The sequence below is a fragment of the Cornus florida genome, unplaced genomic scaffold (assembly GCF_030987335.1).
Source record: "Cornus florida cultivar Cherokee Brave unplaced genomic scaffold, ASM3098733v1 CherokeeBrave_3.0.0_Hap2_Chr09, whole genome shotgun sequence".
NCBI classification, from domain to species: domain Eukaryota; kingdom Viridiplantae; phylum Streptophyta; class Magnoliopsida; order Cornales; family Cornaceae; genus Cornus; species Cornus florida.
This window is the reverse complement of record NW_026775579.1, coordinates 50,008,893-50,018,479: the sequence shown is the minus strand read 5'-3', so window position 1 is coordinate 50,018,479 and position 9,587 is coordinate 50,008,893. Positions and strand designations below refer to the sequence as shown.

Genomic DNA, 9,587 nt, shown 5'->3' with positions numbered 1-9,587 from the left:
CAAGTCCATTTTGATATATCGTTATAAACCACAACCCGTGAAGGAGGTTCTTAAATACAAGCAACCATCCGCTTGAAGAAAAAAAAAAAAAAAAAAAAAAAAAAAAAAAAATGAACTCAGAAAACATTTTCCAAGAAATACTGAAAGGAGTCCATGAAGAAAAATCCTGGAAATGTGTTCACTCGTGGAGTTTAACGTAAGTATTTTCTTTTTTTCCTTCTTTAAACGTGAGTTTAACATGGTTAATAAGAAAAAAAAATGAGGGAAAAAAAATGAAAGAAAAAAATTATTAACGTAGAGAGATGAATTCTTTTTTTTTTTTTTTTTTTTTTTTTTTTTTTTTTTTTTTTTTTTTTTATAAATCATCTCAGTTTTCTTGTAGTGGTAGGTCACAACACAACACTTTGATGTCTTCCTATGAACGAGAACACCAATTTTGAATTAGTAAGGCCAATGTCCAAGAACTAAGCTGGTTCCCAACAAGTGTAGCATATATATACATCACAATACAAATGATTTGCTTCATCCTATAACATCGACATACAATAATAGTTTTTGCAGAATCTTAATTGCATCCAACCCACCATATTGTAAATCTAAAAATACAAGTTTTAAGTGTCATATTAAGGCATATTAAGGCATGTATCAACAATGTTAACAAAATATGGGAATAAATCCTCCCTATAAATAATCCCAGGGAAAACACATCATCTAATTACTGTAACGTTATCCTTAGTGTCTTGAAATAAAAGTTCCAAATTCCCTGTTGAACATTTACAAAATTTCTAGTCAACAACATTACACGTTCTAGAAACACAGTAGAGTTTGAGATCTCCTGTTAGACGTGTAGCCACCTTCTCAACCTCAGCTATATCCTTCTGAATCATCTCCATTCATCTCTACCAAATGTAACATAAAAAATGATTGGCAGTTCGTGAGTGAAGAATATTCCTCATCAAAATCACAAAAACATATACATGTCAGCCAAAGTAAATAGAGTGAATTTCAAACCACTACATACTACTAGTAGCAGAATAGCTGTATGAAGAACAACCCAAAAATAGAAAGATAAAATTTTTTGTATGGTTGAGTAGTCAAATGGTGGGAATCCAAGTTCCTGTTTCTTGGTAACATAAAATTACGTATCCCCATAGATCATAAAATTACTTTGGAATGTACCTGCATAGATCATAAACCCCTCTCTCTATCTCTCCCTTTCACACACACACACACAAATACATACAGTCGACTTTCTTAGGCAAACTTTGAAGGTCTTTTAAGAATAATGAGACTTCTAAAAGATGTTGATGCTAATACTTTGGTAGGTAAGATGTAATTGTAGGATATAATAGACAAAGTTCAAAGTGCAAAGCATGTAGGCCTATAAATCTTGACATGAAAAATGACTGTGTTGTAAACCTTATCATTCAGCCAACTCAAACTAAAGTTCAACCATCAACAACAATTAGAAATCTCAAACTTGTACCATTTAAAATATATGTAGATATCAACTTAAAGGTCAAAAAATAGATGAAGTATACATTTTTTCAGACGTGTTGCAAACAACAGCAACTAAATTAGACCACCACCATGTTCAACTCAGTAGAAGTAGTAGCATTACCAACAAAAAAAAAAAAAAAAAAACAAAAAAGAAATTTAGCATTGGCATAGTCATCTCGCAGTGTATAACAAGTTAAAGGCCAAAAAATAGAAGAACTATACCCTTTTTCAGACTTGTTGCCAACAACAACAACCAAGTTAAGACCACCACCATGTTCAACTCAAAAGAAGTAGTAGCATTACCCACAAAAAAAAAAAAAAAAAAAAAAATAACAAATAAGAAATTTAGCTTTGACATACAGTCATCCTGTAGCGTATAACAATTTAAAGGCCAAAAATAGATAAAGTATAACTTTTTTTAGATTTGTTGCAAACAGCAGCAACCAAATTAAGACCACCACCATGTTCAACTCAGTAGAAGTAGTAGCATTAGCCATAAATAAAAAAAAATATAAGAAATTTAGCTTTGGCATAGAATCATCCTGCAGTGTATAATAACTTAAAGGCCAAAAATAGATGAAGTATACATTTTTTCAGACTTATTGCAAACTACAGCAACCAAATTAAGACCACCACCATGTTCAACTTAGTAGAAGTAGTAGCATTACCCACAAAAAAATAAATAAGAAAATTAGCATTGTCATACAGTCATCCCGCAGTGTATAACAAGTTAAAGGCAAATAAATAAAAAAACTATACCTTTTTTCAGACTTGTTGCAAACAACAACAACTCAATAACCACCACCACGTTCAACTCAGTAGAAGTAATAGCATTACCGACAAAAAAAAAAAAAAAAAAAAACAAATAACAGAAATAGCATTGTTGCATTCAGTCATCCCACAATGTATAACAACTTAAAGGCAAAAACATAAAAATTAAATACCTTTTTTCAGACTTGTTCCAAACAGCAACAAGCAAAGAATAACCATAACCATGTTCAACTCATTTATTAAAGTAACATTATAAACCTAAAAGAAAGCATAAGCTACTAAAATCAAAATATTACAGTTCAAAAATAAAACATATCATATGAGTGTCACAGTTATCATATGTAAATATATTACACACATTATTTCTCAACAACAACAACAATGAGCAAGAATAACATCACAACCACCATAAATAGTATGGTCAGTGCAATATACCCACAAAACTTGAATTTCTGAAGTACGGTTTCTAGATCCAAGCAGAAATTAAACCCAAAATTATACACAAGATAAAAAAATATGAATCAAAGTAACAAAACTTGAATTTCTGAAGTACGGTTTTCAGATCCAAGCACAAATTCAACCCAAAAGAAGACAGAAGATAATAAAATCTGAATCGAAGTGACAAAACTTGAATTTTTGAAGTACGGTTTCCAGATCCAAGCACAAAGTCGACCCAAAATGTTATACAACATGACAAAAAAACTCATCCAAGTAACAAAACTGAAACCCTAAGTACTTGGATTTCAGATCGAAGCAGAAAAACCAACACGAAATATGAAAAACATACCATCAAGACGAAGAAGAAGAGGAACAAGAATAGAATGAAGGTATTTTTACCAATCAAAGCCTGCAAGAACGTCGTTTGTAGCGACGGGATGGTCGAAGCTCTATGCATAATGGAACCGCTTCCGAATCGCCCTAGGGTTTGCTCTCGTTTGCTTTCAAGATTTGTGGCTGGATTATGGAATATTGCTTCGAGTATTTTGGGCCCAATGATTCCACTAATGGGCTATAGTGCAGGAAGCATTTTATCCTTACAGTGCAGAAAGCAACAAGAAGCATCATTTTGATGCTTCTAAAAAACGGCCCATTTTAGGAAGTGATTCGGCCCTGTTTGGAAGCATAGCAGTTTTTAGCAAACATGCTTGGCCATAATTTTGCTACAGTAACTGGCCCAAAGCAAAAAATATATGGTAGAAGCAGCCACCAAACAGGCCCTATACGATTCACCTCATCTCAATCATGCAATCATTTAAATGCAAACAAGCAATCTTGCAATCAAGCAACAATAAGCATTTCATTAGTATAGGAAAAATTCATCTATACATTAATTTCTAGCATGCTTACATCACATCATTATCATTATAATTTATATATTTACATTAAAGAATGGATTTAGGTGAAATCACATAGCAATACTCAAACAAAGACAAAGTTTGAAGCATTAAACAACCCTTACCTCAATTGTGTGCAACCAAACATGGCTTTAGCCAAACCCAATTTGAAATTCTATTAGACCTTGCAATATTGGTCTCAAATGGAAGCCCTCTCCAAGCTCTCTAACTTCTTCTTCTTGGTTATCATCAAACTCTCACTCTAAACCTCTCAAATTTAAGCTTAAAGTATAGAAGACATTGTGTACATAGATAGATATAGAGAGAAAAAGAAGGGTTAGAGAAAGAGAGTCTTGGCCAAGAATGATAAAGAAATGGGGTGATGGCACACTTGTATTTGAATTAAATTTTTAATTATTGTTTTGCCTTTCTTCTGTTGTTGCTAGGGCGACACAAGGGATTAGGGTTACAACGTGAGGGGGTTTGTTCTCAGCATGGAGGAGGGTCTGACATCCTCCCCCATATCGCCGTTATTTTTTTTTGTCACATAATATTTTAGTACTCAGATGGCTTATGCTATTAAGGAGGCTAAGATCAAGATTTCAAAGGCTGTGTCATAGGCACATATGAAGATATCCCACACTTTTTATGCAGATGACCTTTTAATGGTGGTAAAAGCTGACAAACCAACTGTCAAGGCCATTGATGATGTGTTCAAACAATTCAAGGAGGCTATTGGTTTGCAGGTAAACAAAAAGAAGAGTACAATTATCTTTTCCAAATTAGTTAGAGGTAGAAGAAGGATATCCAATATACTACAGTTTCTGACTGAAAACTTTCCCTTTAAATATCTTGGGTTACCTTTGTTTAACAATAATTTGAGATCTAGTAGATTCAGAATGCTGCTAGATAAGATTAATGGGAGGTTGGTTCACTGGAACACTATTAATTTGTCTATTGCAGGGATGATTGAATTGCTTAGATCAGTCTTATATTCTTACGTGTACCATTGGGTGTTTGGTTTTAAAATACCACGGGAGGTCAAGATTGGTTTGGAAAGGAGGTTTAAGCATTTCTTATGGAGTGGAAACAAGATGTAAAGAAAATGTCTCAACTAAAATGGAGCCAAGTTACATTACCAGTTTAAGAGGGTGGATTCAACATTAGAAGAATTCAAGACATTGATGTGGCTACAAAAATGTCTCTTTGCTGAGATTTTGTGCAGAAGACGGACAAGATGTGGATCATGTGGCTGCATGCAATGTATTTAAAAAGAATACCTTTTTGGAGTGTGGTTCCAAAAACTACTGGTTCTCTTATTTGGAAACAAATCTTAGGGGTCTGGCAATTGATTTTACAAAATGCTAATTTTAGGATAGGAGATGAGATGAAGTTTAAGCTGATCGCAGACCTTTGGTGTGAGAATCAAACTTTAATTTAGAAATTTGGGGCAACATTGCTTAGATAAGTAGATAGACAAATCTTAGTGGCAGATATCATTGATAATGGTAGATGTGAAAGGTCTGCTTATCTCCCTGATAAGGTTTTCATTGACACTCAAATAATAAGAATTTTTACTGGTTCTGATCTCATAGGTTGGAAGCAAGGTGCTTTCTCTCTGAAAGCAGCTTGGGAGGTATGTAGATATATAAGCCAAATTCTGAACTTGTATCTATTGGAAACATTATAGATCTCGAATTGCTGTGGTGGTTTGCATAATTTTACACAATAAGAATTTATCTTTGGTGAATCTATGGAAACGAATTATCAGTTTAACTGCTATCTGTCATAATTGCATGAGGAATGATGATTCAAATGACCACCTATTCTGTATGCGTGTTTATGCAAAAACTGTTTGGCATGGTTTGTTCTCTTTGCTGCAAATGGATTAGCCTATTTATACTTCTTTGATACAGCTAGTAGAATGGTTGGTCTGCACACTACCATCAATTCTACCAAATCAAAGGTGCTGAGTGCTATTTTTTCTACAGTTATTTGGAAAATCTGGATTGTTAGAAATGTAGCTCGGCATAATGGAATTCAGGATCAAGCAATATATGTTGCACAATCTACTATTTGGGAGGTTTTGTCATACCTCATACTTAGTCTAGAAGATTTACTTATTGTTTTTAATTTGTCTTACTGTTGAAGTTTTTCTGGACTTATTCCGCTATGTACTGGAAATGGGTTTTTTCTAGTTCTTGATTTATAAAAGGAGGTATGCCTCTTTATGTACTTGTAATGCTTATTTTTGTTTATAAAATACGCCACTCAGGGAAACAAAAAAAAAGGGGTGATGGCCTTATCTTACATTTGGTTCCATGGACTAAAACATGCCAAGTGTCATCTTGTGGTTGATTACTAACTCTAAGTAAATTACCCTCTTGCCCTCCTTCATCCTTTACAATGCCATCCAAGTCCCTAAAATATATCCTCTAATATATAGATACATGTATATGTGTGCAAAAAGACCACAATGCCCCTCAATGCAAATGGCAAAGTTCTCGAGCCTGAAAATCATCCTGACTTTCGAAAAATTCTAAAAATGATTCTGTCACTTTTAAATGACTTAAAATACATAAAAAAAAAAGCATTTCTAAAACCCCTAGCTTGAGAAATGACTTAAACAGACCTTGGGACCCGTGCGGCACGCAAAACGATGCACATAAAATAAATAAAATAAAAATTTTAAAAAACCTAAAAAAATTCAGGACACTACATAAGCCGACCCGAGGACACCAAGGGTAAAATAGTCATTATGAACCTTGTAATGCATTAGGAGTCAAAATGAAGTCGTATTGTTCATTTCTAATCATACAGGACCATGAGAAGGCGAAAGATACAACCTTAGGTTCATGTTAGACTTCCTAAGCTTTCTAGGGGTAAAATGGTCATTTTACATAAAAGAGGAATAATTTGAGCCTAAATAAAATCCATTCTAGTCTCCATGACATTCAGGGAGTTAGTCATGGCTTCCCACAAATACCTCTTTTCAGTTTGTAGGATTTTCTGACACTACCTCACTAAAACATCTATAACTCTCAGTTTAATTGGAATTTGAAATTGGGAATGGTACCATTGGAAAGCTGACAAAAAATTTATCAATTTGGGCTTAAGAATGACCCCGTTTGGATTTAAAATGAAGGAGTTATGGCTGTGATACCCCTCAATTCTAGAGCCACGGGTGATCAAGTCCGAGCACAAATCTGAGGGATACTAAACAATTAAATATATAATCAAGCATTGAGTACAAAAGAAATAATAGAATAAAAGAATAAATAAGCTGAAGGAAAACTAAACAACAAATCCTTGAAATAATAATAAAATAATCCAATATTCCAAAACCTCCAATATTATTACAACTCGGGAATCCATCTAGTGGACCCCTAATACTATCTTAAGTGGAAAATAAAACTGAACTGAAAGAAAATCCAAAACTAAAGCATGAAGGAAAACCCTACATAGTCGAAAGAGTGAGTGAGTGTCTGTGCTCAGCACGAACAAGCTCTAAGACTGGAACTGTCGAATACCTAAAAAATAACAGTGGGTCAGACCCACAAATAAGTTCTACTCTAATACAATCTAAATAGAGTCCCGATACACATATACGTCCTAAACAACTCAACAATAGCTAAATAGTCTATATATATATATAAATAGACACTAAGGACGCTCACAGGACTATATGTCTATCTCAAATTGAATAGAAGGTAACATGCAAATCGCATATAAAGTGGGCATGTATATCTAGACCTACCAGGGCACCAAGATGTCTACCATATCCAGTATCCATCCTAGGCAATATACGCACCCTAACTATGATCCTGAGACTTAAGTTCATATCATGGCACCATAATTATATGTATATAAATCCATCCAAAACCATAGTAATGTCATTCAACTGTTCGTTGACCTGACACAAATTATAAGTAGGACTTAACATTATAGTTAATCCATTCCCTTATTCCAGAATAGGTAGGACTTAGCGTTTTGAGCTAATCTGTTCATAATATGCCATCGTCCCATACCGATGCATAAAATCCACAAATCCAATAATTGATGATTTAAATAATAAATTTAAACTTCAATTAATCCACAATAAGGATAATAAAAATATGTAAATTAACATGATTATATTATGCCGCAAATACATAATTAAAAACTATATAATCATACATAGAAAATTGCTAGTGTAGAGTTAAGCAATTTAAATAATCCAAACCAAATACAATTTGCAAATTTATTTGAAAATCTCATATTGTTCAAGTTCTTTGCACTATTAGGTTTATTATGCATCAGTACACACTCTGGGATTTTAGTATATTCTTATAAATCATTTAAATCCCCCATGGAAGCTCCTAAATCAATCTGGAACCCCAAAACCCAAGCACTGTGGCCAAAAAGTCGTCAAAACCCAACACACAGGGAATGAGCCGCCTCCTTCCATCATGGAGCCAGTTCCCCCCTTAAGGGAGCCGCCTCCCCACTAAGTAGAGTCGGCTCCCTACAAGAGGGAGCCGCTTCTTTGCAATGGGAGCCGCCTCTTCCCTTGCCATGCATCGTCTGTTTCATCTCTGGCGACTTCCAATGATTTTGTACGTTTATGTTAAGGTCCCTAACAGTCTGAACTAGGTCCCAGATTATTCCAAAGAATTATTTAAATCCATTATGCATTATAAATACCAATTAAAACAAGTATTAATGCAAGAAAATTCAAGATACAACAATTAAAATCCTCATTAACATACATACTGTTTTAATCTGATTCCACATGCATACATGATCAAAATTAATATCTAATTAATCCTGGAGATATCTAGGCATGTACAGAAACACAAGTCTAGGGAAAAGAGTAAGAATAGGAACTTACCTTTGAGATTTCGGATTAAAATCTCAAAGTCGTCTTCCTAGATTTTTCCGACAAATCCTTTACTATTTTCAACTCCTCTGTTGCCCTTGGTTCAACCTATGAGCAAGCTTCAATAACCTCCCCTTGGTTCAGCCTTGGTTCTTGGCCAATCCCTTTCGTCCTTCTCTCTCTGTTCTACGACGGCCCTGGTTTTTAAGCTAGTGTGTCTTATGATAAACCGAACATAAATCCAATAATGAATCCCGAATGTGAAAGCAAAAGGTGAAACTATGGTCTCTAAAGATACTACACATTTAAAAGACACCAATGTGACCCCCAATGAAGTCACGAAACCCAAAGAATGCAAGTGTGGAAACGATATCTCAAAAATAGACAAGAATGAACCTATGGGCAAAATGACCATTTCATAGAGAAATGGATGCTACAAAGCATGCCATTGGAAATGTAATGAAAAATTAATAAAAATAGACTCAAAAATGACTTGATTTGGAGTTTGGACGAAGAGGATATCAAGTCTTGAAGTTAAGGAAAGAAAACCCCTTTTCAGTTCAAACCAAATCCCAACACTACCTCACTAAAACATGAATAAGTTGAGTTACAAATGGAATCTGAAGCTCTAATTAGTATCATTGGAAAGCTTATTTTTATGCGGTCATTTTAGACTTAAGAATGGACTAATTTGGAGTTAAAACGAGTGAGATATGGCCCTCCGAAGGAAGATGACTGGAGTAGGAATAGGTCCCTGCGGGGCCCCGGCCAAATGCTGCGGGGGCCCGCCAAATGTGGCAGATCCCTGCGGGTGCCCGCGAAAACGCTGCGGGGGCCTGCCAAATATAGCAGTGGCATGGATTGGAACCCCAAAATGTGAAAACTAATTAAGGGGAAACATGGATGAACCTAATTAATCATTTTTAAGGGTGTGCAACCTATTTAAGAGTGATTTTAATCAACAAAAAGGATTAAGCAAATGATGGCTTTAAGGCCTCATTACAGATGATCCAAAGTTATACAAAAGATGAAACTAAGGTGAAAATGACATTGGGACTCAACCAAGAAGATCACAAGTCCCAATTCCATTTTCCCCTTTAAAAGGGATCCAAGTATAACATATT

The 9,587-nt window shown here is 34.7% G+C and overlaps 1 long non-coding RNA gene across 1 annotated transcript; it reads right to left on the bottom strand.

Annotated features, from left to right (window-relative positions):
* Positions 1–307: 307 nt before the first annotated feature.
* LOC132273881 (uncharacterized) lies at positions 308–3,411 on the bottom strand. Its single transcript, XR_009470291.1, has 2 exons — positions 3,109–3,411; positions 308–899 (listed from the first exon to the last, which is right to left on the bottom strand). It is a non-coding gene; the product is annotated as an uncharacterized LOC132273881 (long non-coding RNA).
* Positions 3,412–9,587: the final 6,176 nt, after the last annotated feature.